Source organism: Notamacropus eugenii, chromosome 6, assembly GCF_028372415.1.
Source record: "Notamacropus eugenii isolate mMacEug1 chromosome 6, mMacEug1.pri_v2, whole genome shotgun sequence".
NCBI lineage: Eukaryota > Metazoa > Chordata > Mammalia > Diprotodontia > Macropodidae > Notamacropus > Notamacropus eugenii.
Genome location: NC_092877.1, coordinates 137,332,969 through 137,351,737, shown reverse-complemented (window position 1 = coordinate 137,351,737; position 18,769 = coordinate 137,332,969). Strand labels below are relative to the sequence as shown.

General features: G+C 39.7%; 1 protein-coding gene across 1 annotated transcript in view; it reads left to right on the top strand.

The window, feature by feature from the left end:
• Positions 1 to 18,769, top strand: part of MGAT4D (MGAT4 family member D) — a 126,276-nt gene that overhangs the window by 16,077 nt on the left and 91,430 nt on the right. The gene's annotated exons all lie outside the window — the stretch shown is intronic.

Here is an 18,769-nt window from a genome sequence, read left to right as displayed (position 1 = left end):
CCATTCTCTATAGTGGTGGTTTTTAAAAGATCGTTCCTTAGTTCAGAAAGATGGAAGCAGAGAGGAAATAGAAGGCTAGACCATCTTAGAATACTACAGCCACAGATTTAAAACTGGAAGGGACCTTGGTCAGTCAGTTCAGTTCTCTCATTTTGTGGATAAAGCAGCTGAGGCGTAAGGAAATTTATTGACTTTCCCAAGCTTATAGAGGTACTAACTGATAAGAGTCTAGATTCAAACCAACCTTCTCTCACCCCAAATCTAAGACTCTTTCCAACACATCCCCTCTATGGCCACTTGACTCACAGCTCTTTAGTGTCCTTTAATAAACTTCTGGAAGTTGTCACCCTCAGGGGTGGTATAACCAGAGAAGATAGAATCAAAGATTACTTAAAATATATTCAGGGCTGGTAATCCCATAACAGGATTATTTATGGTTTTTGGTTACCTTGGAGATGATTTTGTCCATTAGATATGAAATCAGAGACATTTGGAAAAAAAAGATTGTGTATTAAAAAACACTTCCATATTGACCACAAAGTGGGTGCCATGCCCACAACAGATGTTTAGGTCAGATAGATCTTTAGTCTTTAATTAATTGCATTATACTTTGTGTGCTGAATTATGTCCCCAGTGCCTAAACAGTGGATAACATTCAAGGGATGCTGGCAGAATGGACAATGATGGTGTGTAGATACTGACTTGTGGGCCTAGTTGACCTGGCCTGCATCCTCAAAATTGCCACTGTGTGCACCAGAATTAAAGAACCTGTCTCCCAGTGAGTGGTCTTTCACAAAAGAGTATGTTTCCTTAACCACACTGTTGCCAGGGTGTCAACTGGCCCCTCTTGAGAACTGGGTTTAAATTTGATCAGATTAAACAAGCATTTATTCAACAAGTGGGGAAAGTCATTTAGTGGATGTTAACTTATTGTTTCATGAAGAATTATAAATATATTTTTTTTACATTTGTCAATCCTCTTTTTAAGGAAAAATCCTTTTTTGAAGACAAATATATTAACAGCTCCCTAACAGAAGACACAAAAATGGGTTTGATTATTTTTTCTTCTAGTCATTTTTTAAAAAGTGCTTTGTAGTTTGAAGAATGCTTTATTTTTTCTCAACTGCATGTAAAAATAATTTTTTAATATTCTTTAAAAAAAATTTTGAGTTCCAAATTTCCACCTTCACTACCTCCCCTCCTTCCTCCTTGAGAAGGCAAGCACTTTGATATAGATTATACAATGTGCAGTAGTGCAAAACATTGCCTTGAAGTATTAGATTTGGCATGTGAAGAACTCTCCTTTTAAGCAGCCCACTTTCACTGTAGATGTCTGGAGAGTACTTTCCCTTTCTCCTTGTAAATGTCTCAGCTACCTTCAAAGTACTCACTTCTTACCTTGTTCTGATTCTCTCCAGTTCTGGTCCATCTCCAGTCATCCTGATCCATATCTGGCCACTGGATCCAGATGGCTCTGGAGGACAAAGTGAGGCTGGTGACTTTGCACAGCCCTGCCTCACTTAAATCCGATTCACTTCAAGTCATGGCATCACCTCCCTGAGGTCATGGTCCTCTTCTTGAACAAAGTATGAACAACACGAACAACATTTACTAGCACTTATTTCTCTTGAAATGACTTTGTGTTTGCTTCCTCATGTGATGTTGTACCCTATCACCTCTCCCCTCCCACCTTGGAGAATGAAAGCTCCTTGAGAGCAGGGTCTGTTTTCATTTTTATCTTGGTATCAAGATGATGTCAGCAGAGGTAGTGACGCGCAGAAGTGGATAGAGTGAAGAGTGATGGGAACTAGGGATATCCCAGGAGTAGGTATGAAATTGTAGACAGGAGAAGCCTGATTGTGTTTGGAGTCAGGAACACCACCAGAGTTCCAGTCCTGCCTCGGACACTTAGTAGGTGATTGTGAGCAAGTCACTTCATCTCTGTTTGCCTCAGTTTCCTCATTGGTACAATGAGAATGATAATAATCGCTCAGGGTTTTTGTGAGGATAAAATGAAATGATATTTGTAAATGCAGTGCCTGGTGCATAGTTAATGCTATATAATGCTAGGAGTAGTAGTAGTGGTAGTAGTAGTAGTAGTAGCAGCAGTAGCAGTAGCAGTAGCATTAGTAGCAGTAGTTGTTGTTGCTGTTGTAGTGCCTCCAGCCTCTAGCACCCTGCCTTGTCACAAGCTAACTATTGGTTTGCTGAATTTTGGCCACTTTCTGGAGCTCATTACTATGCTTTCCCATCTTGACGAGGGAGGTGGAGGGTAATAAAGGAGAGTGGAGTGTGTTGGGAAAATTAGCCAAAGCCTATGGAAGCACAGGGTCCTTATAAGGATCAGCTGAAGGCCGTTAGCCTGAAGAAGAGATGCCTTGATGAGGAAGTCTCTTCAAGTATTTGATAGTCTGCCTGATGGAAAGGACTGCATGGAATCAGAGGGCAGTGAGGGGTAGAGGTAAGGAAGAGGTAGATTTATGCTCTGTGAAATGAAACATACACAAACGTTTGTCCAGAAGCGGGATGGGCTGCCTTGGCACAAAGGAGGTTCCTTCTCTCTTCAGGAAAAACCTAGATAATTGGGATGACTGCTTGTTGCAATAGCCTTTGGTTTGGACTCTTCCTCAAGCCTCTCCTCCTCTCTCTTTCACAGTCCATCAGATTGATCTTCCTAAATCACTTCTGTCCACATCACACACACACATCACCCCCCCCCCCCCCCCCATTTTGATCTCCAGGATCAAATACAAAATCTAAGCCCTTTATGGGCTGGCCCGTTTCTGTCTTCCCAGTCTCCCCTACATACTCTGCAGTACACCAACCCTGTCCTTCTGGTTCTGGTCATTCTAGGAGCACCTGGCTCTGGGCATTGTCATTGGCTGTTCTGTATTCCTGGAATCTCCTCGCTCCTTATCTCCACCTCCTCGCTTCCATGCTCATCCTTCAAGCTACAAGTAAAGTTTCTTTCACCTTCTACAAGAAGCTGTTCCCAGTTCTCCTTCGTCTTAGTGCTTCCCCTGTGAGATTATCTCCAAATTACACTGACTAGATCATGCTTATACTTAGTTGTTCAGATGTTATTTCCTACGTTAGACTGTGAGGTCCGTGAGGGTAGGGACTGCTCTTTGCCTTTCTTTGTATGCCCCAGTTCTCAGCACAGTCTCTGGCATATAGTAGGTGCTAAGTAAATGTTTCTTGACTGATACGTATATTGTAGAGGTGATTCTCATCCAGAGATGGGTTGAGTTAAATACTTTGAGATTGATTTCATTTCACAGCCTGTGATTCCATGACCTTTTGGGGCTGTGTGTTAGACAGCATACTGGTTAGCTTTTCCAGGATGAGAAAGTATGGACCTGTTCTTTGAAATGGAACTTCTGCAGCCCTTCCAGGGAACTCTGAGCTTAAGAGCTCTTCATGGCAGTGGTGGGGGCAAAAAAGATATACCAGTAACATATTTGAAAAGCTGGATTTAAATTAGAATTTACACAAGTGGCACCCCTGTTGGCCTTCTTTCTAGCTGTATTTCCTCATAGCTCCTAAATCCCTTGCACACTGGCTCATTTTTTCTGCCCTTGCTACAGGAAGTACTTTAGCTGTAATTGAATTGTGAAAACTCAATCAGTCTTACCAGCAGAAAGCCACAAGAGACCATGGGGCATCGTAAATAAAGCTCTGAACTTGTGACCAGGAAGATCTGAATTCATAATCCCCTTCTGACATTGACTAGCTGTATAAACTGTAGGTAATTTAATCTTTGTGCCTTAGTTTCCTCTTCTTTAAAATGGGGATAATACCTCTAGACCTTACCTCATTAGGATTGTTGTGAAGTTCTAATGAAATCACATATGGAAGACATTTTTCAGGCTTTAGTCGTACAGATGTCAAAAACCACGTACTACCTGAAGACTTTACTGACCACCCGATTCCAGGTTCTAGTATCACCTCCCCATTACCTTATATTTATTTAAATATATCCTTACACATGTTCACAATATCTCTCTTGATGGAATGAAGGCTCTTTGAAGTCAGGACTCTTTCTTGTTGTCTTTGTGTCCCCAATATCTAGCACTGTGACTGGCGCATAGTAGGTAGTTTATAAATGCTTGTTGATTAAAAGCAGCTATTGTTATTATCCTTTCATCTGTCTAATGTTGTTCAGTTATTTTCAGTCATGTCTGATTCTTCATAACCTCGTTTAGGGTTTTCTTGGCAGAGATGCTGAACTGGTTTGTCATTTCCTTCTCCAGCTCATTTTACAGATGAGGAAACTGAGGCAAACAGGGTGAAGTGGCCCAGGGTTACACAGTTAATAAGTGTCTGAGGCCAGATTTAAACTCAGGTTTTCCTGACTCCTAGCCTGGCACTCTATCCACTGTGCCACCGAGCTGCCTCCTGCCATTTTTTCATTCCTGTTGCATTATCAAGGTTGTTTTGAGGTCATTGTTTATAGTGTAGGGACTTGTTGTCTGTTAGCTTTTGAAAAACAGTAGCCTTCTGATGGAAAATTCTGGATAACTTTCCAAATACTTGAGAGATGGTAAACGTGTATAACCTTTGCTGAGTGATTGTCATCATTTTTATCATTTCTTTGCCTCATCTTCTTTAATCAGTACGCCAGAGACCCTTGAAGTTAACCTTATGTGATTTCTGGTAATAGTGACTCAGTTTTAGATAGCTATCATAAAACCATTTCTGTGAACATAACTATGACTTAGCCATTATTCAACACTTGTTTTTTTCTTTTAGATAGAATGCAAGGCAAAGTTGATTCTTAGCAGATTGGGGTACTGCTTCTGGCCTGATACTTTGTTACAATAGATGGCTTTTAAAGTTCTCTCAATCCAGCTGTATAACCCATGGTGGGCGGCTAGGTGATGCAGTGGATAGAGCACCAGTGCAGAAGTCAGGAGCACCTGAGTTCAAATCTCACCTCAGACACTTGACCCTCACTAGCTGTGTGACCTTGGGCAAGTCACTTATCCGGTGTCATCTCCAGTCATTCTGATGAATGGTCACTGGATTCAGATGACTTTGGAGAAGTGAGGCTGATGACCTGCACAGCCCTCCCTCACTCAAAACAAAGTCAAGTGCAAGTCATGTCATCATTTCTCTGATGGCACGGTCTTCTTCGGCAACGAAGGATGAACACACATAACCCATGGCAAGCTACTTTAACTTGTCTGCCTCAGTTTTTTCATCTATAAAATGGGGTTGATAGCTACCTCCTAAGATTGTTGTAAGGATAAAATGAGGTAGTATTTGTAGAGTGCTTTACAAACCTTAAAATGCTGCATAAATGCTGGTTCTTGTTATTATTATTCCAGTGTAAAATTCTGAGATCCTTAATATCTTATCAGTCTTGCTTTCCTAGACAACACTTACTACAGCTGTTATTGTGTAACTTTATCAGGACTGTGGAGCAACTAGGGGTCACATTGGCTAGAGTATGGGGCTTGGAAACGGGAAGATTCATCTTCCTGAGTTCAAATCTGGCCTCAGATACTGACTGGCTGTGTGACCCTAGGCAAGTCACTTAACCCTGTTTGCTTCAGTTTCCTCATCTGTTAAACAGGCTGGAGAAGAAAATAACAAACCACTCCAGTATCTCTGCCAAGAAAATCCCAAGTGGGTTCATAAAGAGTTGGACACAACTGAACACCCACAAACACATGCATTGGGACTGAGCCAGAAGAAGGCCGGTTATCTCCCTGAGGTGTTAATGATTCTTCCTTCTCTGTCCCAGGCCTAACCCATGCTCTAAGGGATGTCTTCTTGCTTGGTGCTGAATATCTTTGCCAAGTCCATTCTATAACAGAAATAACGTACTGGGTGGAAATGGTATTGGTCTTAGCAAAAAAAAAAAAACAAAAAAAACCAAAATAAAGCCCTATGCTCACGTCCCTCTTCCCTCTGTCATTTCCCTCTATATAAATTTGAAAATGTCACATAACTTCCCTAGGTCTTAGTTTTCTTTTCCGTAAACCTGGGATAATATTAATTTGCTACCTCATATGATCAGGATCAGATGAAATATTGCATGTAAAGTGCTTAATGAAGATAAATTACTTTTTATGTCACCTGTACATCGTGGGGGTGTGCCCGTAATCCCTGCCACTGGGGAGCCTGAGACTGGTGGATTGCTTGAGGTTGGGAGTTCTAAACTGCAGTAGGGTTCATGCTAATAGGGGCTGTCTACACTAAGGCCAAATCGTTATGTTGGACTCCTGAGAACTAGGACCCCCAGACTGCAAGGAGAGTCAGACAGAAACTGTTTTGGGTAAAAACTGAGCAGGTCAAACTTGGAATCAGCAGTTGCAATCTGACCTGTGAGTGGCTGCTCTATTTGTAGCCTGCGTCAGATGTGGAGATATCCGGTGGGTTTTTTTTTTGTCTTTTTGTTTTGTTTTTTAAAAGAAGAAAAAGGAAAAAGAGGAGGAAGAGGAGATGATAGATAAAGAAAAACTGTGACTGAACAAAAATTGATCTTAGTAGAAATGTATAGTATGGGGCACCTTCCTCAGTACAGGTCCATAGTTAACATGTGGGATTTGTTTTATTTCCTGTTACTAATGCAATAAGATCAGTTTTTGTGTGTTTGCTTTCTATTGGGAGAGCTCTATTATTTTCATAATCAGGGTAATTTGGTATTTCAGGTAGGCTGGGCATTGCAAGATAGATACTACAAATAAATAAAATCATTGATTCCCCCCAACCTCTGGCCCTTTGCAAAAAAAAAAAAAAAAGATAAATTAAGTAAAAGGAAAACAGTATTTGTAAAAAGATGGCCTTGTGTGCTTCACATTTTCAGTGTGAAAACACCCCCCACACAGTGATTTTTAAAATACTCTAATTATTTTTGTCTTGTGAATGAAAATCCAAGAGCAGTTGACTGAAGAGGAGGCAATATCTTTTTCCCAGAAATTCTTGTCCAGATGGAGAGTTAGAGATGCCAGAAATAGCTACCAGCTGTGAAGGGAACCCTCAACTCCAGATGAAGCCACCCAGCTGGGAAGATGTTTACCAGATAGGTACTTAAGGTAAAGCTATAAAGCAGAGGTTCTTAAGCTGGCATTTGTGAGGTTTTTTTTTTTTTGAAAGTGAGAAAATTATGCTTCAGTTTGCACTCAGAGTTCATCAGTTCTTTCCCTGGGGGTGGATAGCATTTTTTTCATCATGAGTCCTTTGGAATTGTTTTGGGTCATTGTTATCAGTCAGAATAGCCAAGGTTTTTTTTTTTTGTTTTTTGTTTTTTTACAGTTGATCCTTATTACAACATTACTGTTAACTGGGCACAATGATCTGGTTCTCATTTCACTTTGCATCTTTGGTAGAGCTCTTGGCATGTTTTTCTGAAACCACCCCCCTTTGTCATTTTTTGTCACAAGCATCTGCTGCAGTTTCCTCAGCTATTCCCCGTTCGATGAGCATCTGCTCGATGTCCAGTTCTCTGCCACCACAAAAGGCACTGTTATGAATGCTTTTGTCTACATGGTTCCTTTTCCTTTTTCTTCAGTCTCTTTGGGTCGTGGTGGACCTAGTAGTGGTATTGCTGGATCAATGGGTATGCACTTTTATAATCCTTTGGGTATAGTTTCAGATTGTCTCTACAGCCACATCTTGTTATATTTAGGTCCACTGCATCCATCAGATTAGGTTTCAAGTGAGAAAAATCAGTGTCTGAGGTGAGACTTTTGCAAAGTTCACAGATTAAACCCATAGGTACTTGCATATATTTCCTTGTGGGATCCAGAAATCTTTCAGTAGTTTATCTCCATCATCTTTATGTTTTATCATGCTGAAAGACTTTGTATTCCCTGAAGATTTAGACCTTTCATTCTGTAGCCAGTGTTACAGATAAACCTACAAAAATGTGAGATAAGCTTGGCCAGTGCCCTGAAAAGTTTCTGTGCCACCATTCTTCATTAAGAGAAAAGTCGCTTGATTGCTCCTGTTGTAGGCCAGGGCTACAACAATTCAGTTACAATTTTGTAATGAAATGAAATATTGAAGGAACAACAAAAGGAGGTTTACTTAGCCACAGCCAGGAAAGGACATTGCCAACAGGAAAAGGCTGTTCTGTGAGGACAGAGCTAGTTCAGAGAGCAGAACAGACAGCTCCCCTATATCTGAGTGGCTCACAGTGCTCTGCTAGAGCCCAGAGGGAGTTGTCACTTAGGTGACCAGGAAGTCATGTCAGTGGCCTATGTCTGTTAAATTATAAGGACACTGATTTTCTATAGTTTTTAAGGAAATAATCTGAATGGGGCAGGGCCTTTAATTACTGCTTCTACCTCAATTATCTTCTTGTTTTTTGAGTTGTTTTTAAGCCAGTTCTCTCTCCCTTATGTTCTTAACCTAGGGCTTGTGAACTTTTTAAAAAATTTGATAACTGTGTTTTAATGTAATTGATTTTCTTTGTAATCCTTTGAATTTTGTGCATTTAGAAATTATTTTGAGAATATGTTTTGCTGTGCAAAAAGTTAAGAACGTCGATAGATATTCTCCCCCATCCTTAGGATCTTATTTTTCAAATAGACTTGGTTGTGGATTGTTTAAGCGCCAGTAGATAGAGGCTACTATTTCCCTGTCAATGTTTCTTTCTTCAGTAAATTAGTTGGGTTTGGAATTTTCCCCTGTAAGAATTATGCGGCCTTTTCTCTGACAAGTTGCATTTGCTTAGCTGGGTGGGAAGTTTTGAAATGGTCTGAACCAGCAAGGCAGATCTTTGAGCCTGTGATACTTTATTAGAGGGTCTATGGCCCCCTCTAATGAAGTGGACCTCAGATCTTCCTCATGATCTGAGATGCCCCCTTCCCCCAGGACCTGCTTGATACCTGGACAACACAGGTGAAGCAGACCAAAAATACAGAATCTCATTCATTGATAGACCTTGCCCATGGCCATCTAGGAGGGTCTACACAAAATACTAAATCCCATTGGTTGACAAACAGGCTAGTGAGCAGACCTTAGCCTATCTTGACCTTTCAGAAGGTCCTACTAAGCCCATAAGTAGGCTCATGCATGGGGTTGGACTGACAAACAGATGTCAAAACATCTTCATGGGCCAGTAGAAGGGCAGGCTGCAGTCTGGCAAGCAGGGTCAAGCACTCATGGTTATCTCCCCATGCTGAGCAATGCAGGGATGGCAAGGGCTGGAGGGGTAACAAAAATAGCTGAGGGGCTTTCCACATAATGGAGTTACCTCTACCATACTGGACTTGATCACCGTAACAATTTAAGACTAGGGTAGAAGCACTATAGGTAGCTCCTGTGATTCAGCAAATGAACTTCAGTCTGCAGTTCCCAGTTCTGGGGCATACCATCAGAACTTAGAATCACTACCTCCATGGAATCATATCCAATTGATTAATACTAATAAAATAGGGGGTGATTAATCATCTATCACTGCTATACAATAATAAGAATAAGTAGTAGTGCTTATAACACTTTAAGGCTTACAAAGCAGTTTTTTCATGTGTTATCATTTGATTTTTATCACAACCCTGTGAGGTAAGTGCTGTTATATTATCCCCATTTTACAGACAGAGAAACTGGAATGAAAAGAAGGTAAGTGACATGTCCAGGGTCATAGCTGACAGAAGAGAGATCCACTTGTCCTTAGATCCCATATCTTCCTCTGGAGTCTTTTCTTGAAGAGAACCATGAGAAGTCGTTCCCCCTGAACATGGACCACTGCTTATTTTTCCATCTGTATTACTTGACTGTTTTGTCAACTCCTCAGCCTCCCAGCTTTCGTTGCTTTCCAGAATTTAATTTGGACATCATCTTTGTAAGGTTGTTTCAAATCATTCTCCCCTTTCAAAATAAAACCGTGAGTGGGGTTGGAATTCCCTTTCTAGAAATGGGAACGCTCAGCAAGTTAAATGACTTGAGTAGGATTGTCTGGGAGATTGAACATCCCTACAGTTAGAATTTTGATCCTCTTGAGTTTCAATGTCGTTGCTTAGTCACCGAACCAAGCACAGCCAGCTCTTGAGAACATTTTCCCTCCTGTGTTTGCCAGATTAAGCCTTTGGGGCCAGAACCGAGCTGTGGAGGCCTAAGTTTGTTGCATCATCCATATCTAAATTCTGAACACAGGATTTATTTTCTCAAGGAACATTAGGCAGTTGCCTGGGGAATCCTGGCAGTGCGGGGACCTCTTGACTAACCTGAAACTTCACAAGTTTCTAAACAACCTCAAATAGTGTTTGGTAAGCACAGTACTGTATTATCAGTCAATGAACAAATATTTCTTTAGCACCTGTTGTGTGCCTGAAGCTATACTAGGTGCCCGGGATACAAAGACAGAAGTGAAACAGACCCTGGTATTGAGATTGCACATTCTACCAGGAACAGGAAGCATCTTCTTAGACAAACAAATGGAATACATGCAAAATAAAATTTGGGAGTGGCACTAGCAAGTGAGAATATCAGGAAAAAGCCTCTTGAAGGAGGTGGCCTGAGCTGAGCCTTGAAGGATATCCCAGAAACAGTGGTGAGGAGGGAGGAGCATTCTGGGGAGATGGAGCATTGGGAATGAGGGGCACTATTGTGGAGTCAGCTTGAAAGGGGGCCGCCCATAGTCAGATCAAATTGAAGGGCTTTGGATGATACACAGAGCAGCTTGTATTTTACCTGAGTCAACGGGGAGCCACTGAAGTGTTAAATCTTGTTTCCGTCCTACCATATTTTGGCTGCTCATCAGCCGTCACATGGACAGCTGTATTAATGGCCTAATCAGTCTCTCCGTTTCCATTGTCTTCCTTTCTCCAGTTTAGCTTCAACATAGCTCCCAAAATAATCTTCCTAAGGCATAACTCGAACCATTTCATTTCCCTACTCAAAAATCTTCAGTAGCTTCCTCTCGCCTGTAGAATAAAATCTGTATCCCCTGACTGGCTTTGAAAGCCCTTGGGGTTCTGGTTCCAGCATCTATTTTTGGACTTATTTCACATTACACTCTTGGTACCCTCTGCCTTCTACCTCAGTGGTTCTTAGCTTTCTTTTGTACCCCTTCGGGCAGCCTGGGAAACCATTTGGACCCCCACTCAGAAGGAGGTTTTTAATGCATAAAATGAAATACCCAGGAATACAAAGGAAACCAGTTATCCTGAAATAAAACTATTTTTTTCTCCATCCTCATTCATGGAGCTCAAAATAAAAACTGCTGTAGCTGTTAATCTGAGCTCAGAAACCCATCTCCCACTCTGATGGGTTTTTTGGGGGCTGCCCACCCATGCTTGGCATTCACTCTTGCCTATTATGTGTATGCGTTCATCCTTCGTGGCTGAAGAAGACCATGCCATTAGAGAAATGATGACATGACTTGCACTTGACTTTGTTTTGAGTGAGGGAGGGCTGTGCAAGATCACTAGCCTCATTTCTCCTCCAGTGAATCCAGTGACCAGATATTCATCAGGATGACTGGAGATGACCCAGGATGAGGCAGTTGGGGTTAAGTGACTTGCCCAAGGTCACACATTTAGTGAGTGTCAAGTGTCTGAGGTGAGATTTGAACTCAGGTCTTCCTGACTCCTGCATTGGTGCTCTATCCACTGTACCACCTAGTTGCCCCCTTGCCTATCATAAGCCTGCCTTGGAGACCCAAGCCTTCTAATCATAATGAGCTCTCTGGGTTGTTCACTTTCCATCCTCCCATTCCCTTCCATTAGCTTATCTGCATGTGTTGTATTGCCCCTGCCCAGTGGAAGGTATGCTTCTGGAAGGAAGGGACTAATTTGTACCCATGTTTGTAACCCCAACAACTACTGATTGATTGCCTTGCAGAGTGAAACCTTTTAATAAACTGTTGAGTTGAATCAATGCAGGAATCCTTTTGAGAGTATTCTAGCACTCTTGGCATGTGATTTATCTACTATTGCTTAAACACTTTTAGTGAGAAAGGGTTGAGGGGGAAGGGCTCCCTACTTGTCTATTCAGTTTGTTTTAGTGGTCACCAAGTTTTTCACCATTTTGAATCAGAATCTGCCTCTGTCATCTTTCTCTTCCAATTTTCTTTGAAACAAATTTAAAAAGTTCCCAACTGCTTTTGCATGACAGACCTTTTAAATGGTTGGAAACCATTTTTATGAGGTCTTTCGTTGTTTCTTAAAGTTATCACCCCCAGGACTTTTAGCCCCACCTCATATTATATGGTCTTCAGACCTCTTCACCTTCCTATGTTGTTTGTAATATAAGGCATCCAGAACTTGTCTCAGTATCCCATTATGATTTTAACAATGTAGGAGATTGTATGGGGGGACTTAAAGAGAGTCCCACAAAAGTCAGATCTGCCAGTCTGTCTAAAACAGTTGACCCATATTTTATGGTAGAGCTTAACTTTCACAAGGAAGGACTTAGGGATTTAGGAAGGACCATGTGAGAATGTGACATGGTGGCAGGAGTAACATGGGAATCATAAAATTGGGGCAGGTCATGATACTCCAAAACTGAGGCAACTGCTGAAAGCTCCAGAAGAGAGTATCCCTATACCTTGGGACCAGATTGATCATTTAGTGTGATATCGGTAAGGGGGAGGAGCCACTCTGGCTCTGGACTCAGAAGGCCTGGGTCCAAGTCCTGCACCTGATGCTTAGTATCTGTCTGACCTTGGGCAAATCCCGTCATCTTCCTCAACCTCAGTTGCCTCATGTGCAAAACTGAAAGGATTGTACTGGGTGATTGCTGAGGTTCTTTCTAGCACAATATCTGATTCTGTGGTCCCTGTAGTACATCTGATTGGATATGATGGAGCTGTTACTAGTAGTGGGATTACTGAGTCCAATGGCATGATAACTTATTTGGGTTACTGCTATGCCTGTACACCTGCCAGAATTGATTTTTACAGTTTTTATTTCTGTCACTTTGAATGTTAAACCTCATGGCTTTCATTTTCATTTCTTGAAGGTTGTATTCTTTTAAAAATTGATACTATTTGTCTTTTATTTTTTTTCCAATCATTCTTTGACCAGTTGCCCCCTAGAGAGGTTATTAGGCATTAAAAAGAAAGAAAGAAAAGGTGGTTTTTATTTCCAAATGGTTGGTTATCTCCGGTTTTTTCTTTTTATAGACTAGAGTTTTAGAACTTGAAGGAGTATTTGAGGACATCTAGTTTGAACTTATTTATTTTACAGGTAGAGAAACTGAAGCCCAAGGGGTTAAATGATTTACCTATGGTCACAGAGCTGTCTGTGGTAGGATTAGGACTAGAACCTGAGACTGACTTTTGGTCTCATGCTCTTTCCACATAAACTTGATCTTGTTTCTAATTTTATTATGTGGTTATCTCAGAAGATGGTTGTCAGGACTTCTGCCATTTTGTATTTCCTAATTTTTTTGGTGTCCTGGCATTTTTGTTAAATAGATTTTAAGCCATCCCTACAACAGATCATTTAAAAAAAAAGTTTTTAGAGTGAGAATAAGTATTTAACAAAGTCAATCTAGTACATAGGAAAAATCTGCCCTTATTTGCATTGTTCACATCCAGAGACAGCTGTAAAGAATGGGGAAAGATGGCATCTTATATTTCTTTATTGGGACGAAGCTTGTTCTTTTAAATTTTGTACCATCCATTTCTGATTGTTTTGTAGTTGTTCTTTCCATTTGCATTGTTACAGTCGTATATATTGTTTTCTTGGCTTTGCTCACTTTCCATTTGTTTGCAGAGGTCTTTCCTTGCTTCTCTATAGTCATCATTTCTTGCAGCAAAGTAATGATCCTGTACATTCACTTACCCCCGTTTGTTTAGCTTTCTACAGATGATGCACATCTACTTTGTTTCTAGTTCTTTACTATCCCAAAAAGTGCTTTAATGTGAGTAGAATCTTTTTATCAGTTACTGTACCTCTAGGAATCTCTGGGTCAAAGTGAATGCATGTTTTTGCCATGTTGTTTGGGTAATTTCAAATTGCTTTCCAGAATGATTGTGTAGCTCCAACAGCAACGTCCATCTTGCAAGGACCCCTCCAACACTGACTATTCCCATCTTTTGTCATTTTTGCCAATTTTTAGTGTGTGGGATAAAATCTCAGGGTTGTTTTAATTTGTGTATCTCTATTATTAGCGTTTTGGAGCGTTTCATGTTGGTTTTAATAATTTGCAGTTTTTCTTTTAAGATTAAAATTTTAAGATCCTTTGTGTGTCCCACTATTTTTTTAATGTGGTTGAAAGCTATGATTTCATTGGTATGGAGAATTCCTGATCTGAAAACTCCTTCCACCATTGCAGATCCGCAGCTACTTTTGCAGCTTCTAGTCTTAGAGAGTCACCTGGGGCACTGGGAGAATAAGTGATTTGCTCGGGATCACTGAGCCAGGATGTTTCAAGAAGCAAGACTTGAGTCCCATGTCTTGCCTACATTGCCAGTAGACCACAGCATAGACCAGCTCCATTTCCACTATTCCAGGATGCCTCTCCTGTCTCAGCACACAATCAGTTTTTGTGAAAAGGATACTCACATGAATAATGAATTTCATAGCTTTCTAAAGCTTCTATTTCTATGAAGCTTTTGATGTTTACAAAGCTCTTTCCCTGTATCCTTTTGGTGAGCATTGTTTGGTGAGTTACTGATAAAACTGCTGACCTGAGACTCAGTAGAGGCAGAGGCAGATTGTGCCCCTGATGCTTACTAGATTTATATTGTTGAGAAAGTCACAACCTCTCTGAATCTCATGTTCTTTATCTGTAAAATGAGAATAATAGTACATTTTTAGTAAATACTTCTCAAGATTTTTATGAGGATCAAATGAGAGAATGTTTGGAAAGTGTTTTTGCAAATGACAGAGCATATGTAAATGTCAGTTTATAAGATTAATGCAAATACTATTTGAGGAGGAAACAGACAGACTTATACAAATGATATTTACCCACAAGAGCCTGCATCTTTAGTCACACTTAAAAACAGCCACAAGTAATATGCACTAGGAAATAATTGCATTCTCTGTACTTTAAAGCATATTATTTTTATTTATAAAAGCACTGCCGCCTTAAAAACCTCCCATCTGTGTGTTAGCATCATAAAATTCCATGAAAGATATGACAGCAGAGATAACTTTGTTCCAGGAGTATTTGATGATTAATATGAAGCTAGATATAAAACAAGGAAATATGATAGTCAGCAGCATTTGTTGCTCTCATGGAGGATCAAAGACCAGAAGGACAGAGGAAAGAAAGAATGAGTGACTATGAGGAAGTTGGAACTACGAGGCTAATGGAGGTGATTCTTCTTAGCAAAGGAGTAGATTGAGTCATCTCCTGTAATTGAGGCAACAATTGTGAACTGGCAGAAGAGAGTACGAGTTTTGGAACAGTCACTACACGAGGCATGATGGCAATCCTTGAGCAACTAAAGTGATATTTAGAACTAGGGAATGGCGGGGAAGGCTTGCTACATAGCAGAGAGCACAGTTGAGGACAGGTGCCACACCTTTCTGTTTCTAGTTATTTGTTGTATTGCTATATTGCTGCAAATGTCTCTTTTGTTTGTTCATTTTGTTGTTCTTAACCATGTGGAAAGATAGAGATAGCTAACTAAAAGATCGCTGCAACGTGCCCTTCTGATTCCTGTGGCAGATTTTATTTGGATTTCTGGCTCCTTGTTCCACCTAGTCTTGGCTTCACCCATTCATTATCAGGGATAGAGTTTAGTCACAGCTCACTTAGATTTCTTGGCAGGCTTCTCAAAGCCTTCTGGGGAAATGTGTATACAGAAGCCCATCACCCTAGAAAGTTATGTTGTTGTTTTGTTTTGTTTTTACCAGAATTGGACATTAGCTGCTTTTTTCAGTTCAATTCACATTTATTAAGTACTTCATGTCACTTCTAGGATTTCAGCAAATATAAAGCTTTATTGCTGATTCACAAAGCAATTTGCTGAACTCATACAAGAAGAATACAAGACATTTATATTGTGTCTCGTTGTCTCCCTGCTTTGCCCTGGCTAGGTTGAAATAAAGCTACCTGTATGTTTAGGTGCTAAACTGTTAGCAGGCCAGTTTTGGATGAACTGTGAAAGTTAGGGGCTCTGTGGTTTTTTTTTACTGAACCACTTAAAGCCTCTTATAGATCTATCAGTCTATAATTTGTAAGCAGAATTAAGGGCCCTTTGAAAACGTCAGTCATGAGTAGATCAGATTAAATAGAATTGGAGCTCGAGTGTACGCTAATAAAATTCATCTTTTTGGTCACTTTTGCTGTCTCTCTCCATGGTCTTTCTCACTTCTCTGGGTTTGGTCTAAACAGGCTGCATCATACATCTGCCCTTTGGTAGATGTTGAAAGAGTTGGAGATAACTCATTGAAAAACACCATAAACTCTTTTGGTGGCAACAAATTTGATGAGTAGACAAAAGTTTTTAAAATACAGTCCATTTGATGTAGCATCCAAAACAAACTTAGCTTGGAAAAATCTTAAAGAAGGCCCTTCACCTTTTTTTTTTTTATTAGCCTGGTTAAGCCTTCTACGGATAATGTTTTAAATGAGTGCAATAAAATATTGTGAAATAGTACTCTAAAGGAAACCAGTTAGGTTGAAATAAAGATGTAATATTTTTCCCCATCCAAGTTCATGGACCACAGGTTAAAAATCCTGTCTTAGAGGCAGATCACACCAAAAAAGGGTACAAGAGCTTGTGCGTACTACAGAGCCTATTTAGAATATTCACATTCATTTTTAGAAAGTTTTGATAAAGGAAGAAGAAAAACTAGTTTGGAGGAAACCTTGAAACTTCCGTCCCAGAGCAAACTTAGACTAGCTGCCAACATAAATAGCCTGATTTGAGAAATCCACAGCTCTTTACCATATGCTAAAGTCTCATGGTTTTTGTTGAATTGAGTCAAATGACAAACATGGATTTCACCCCAGAGGAGCACAATACAGATGCCATGAGACAATTCAGAAAAAATAATTTTAAAGCTATTACTAACAACAACAACAAAACATACAAAATAGATGAACTATGTAAATAGTGAGGAAATTTATAATAAAGTAAAGGTATAAATGGATTTGATCAGACATCTTCAGAATAGAGAATTTTTGAGTCAGGTTTTATCGAGAGGCATGTATGTGTGGGGGAGGGCTCATTTTAGTTGTAGGAAATGGCATAAGTTACACAGAAGTAGGGTTTACTGAGTTGTTTTCCTGGTTGTTTAAGGGCTGGGAAGAAGGATTGGAACAGAAAATGGAATAACTCAATGTGAGTAGAGAGTCTGTTTTCAGGGCACGGGCAGAAGGAAGTTTGTGGAGAAAATAGGTTACTAAACTGAGGAATTTAGCTTTTAAAAGACAAATATAAAAGTAACTTTGTCAAATATGTAAGAATATGAATTATTCTCTAATTGATAAATGATCAAAGGATATGAACAGGCAGTTTTCTGATGAAGAAATCAAAACAATTTATAGACATATGGAAAAATTCTCTAAATCATTGTTGGTTAGAGAAATGCAATTTCTCCAATTTCTAAATTTGGATGTCTAATTTTAGATTCTAAATTTCTAATTTCTAAATTAAAACAACTTTGAGATATCATTTTACCTCTATCAGATTGGCTAAAATGATTGAAGGGGAAAGTGACAAATGGAGGGGATATGGAAAAAATGGGAAACTAATTCACTGTTGGCGGAACTGAACTAATCCAGCCATTTTGTAGAGTAATATGGAACTATATCTCTAGAGTTATTAAACTGCTCATACCCTTTGATCCAGTAATAGTACTACTAGGTCTGTTTCTCAAGATGGTCAGGGAAAAAGGAGAAAAAAAGCCTATATGTTAAAAAATATTTATAGCAATTCTCTTTGTGGTGGCAAAAAACTGGAAACTGTAGGGATACTCACAAATTTGGGAATGTCTGAACAAGTTATGGTATACGATTGCGATGGAATAGTACTGTGTTATAAGAAATGCTTAGTTCAGTGATCTTAGTAAAACACAGACAGACTTGAACCAAGAGAAGATTGTATACAGTAATAGCAATATCGTTTGAAGAACAATTTTGAGTGACTAAGAAATTTTGAATAGCCAAATTATGTACAAAGGACATATGAAGGAAGATTCTATTTGCATCCAGAGAAAGAACTGATAAATAGAACTTTGTACAGAATGGTGTTTTACATATACATGTGTATACACACGCACACACACACACACACACATTTGTGTCTAATGGTAGTCATTTCTAAGGTGGGGAGGGGAGGAGAGGGAAGGGAAAAAATTACTAACTTTTATATATTTAAAAGGAATAGCAAGTTGTACATAACAGATTTGCAGTTTCATATACAATCATCTTTTTTTCCCTATTCTACTATGTTATAGAAATTTTGTTCTCAAGTTTAGAATAAAATAAATAAAATAAAAAATAAATAAAAGGTTGGAAGTAAAGAGTCAATGAGGATTTTTGAGTGGGTAAAGGACAGTCATGGAATGGGAGCTAGATGAGATCTTAGAGGTCCTCTGGGCCCATCCCCTCCTTTTCCCCAATTAATTTGTATTTATACTTTTAAAATCATTATTGCTTCCCAACATGCATCTCTCCTTTAATCCTTTGTTAAATATATATGAACAAAACCTAACTGGCAGAACCATGTCTGCAACGTTATAATCCCGTAGGTCTCTATCTCTCTACTGACAGGAGGGAGGTGTGTTGCCCCCTATTTTCTGTGGGACCAGTTCATCTGGATGCAGTGCTAACATTTTATTTTATTTTTCTTCATGGTATTGTAGTCATTGTTTTTGTGGAAACTGAGGCTTGGAAAGGCCATGAAAAA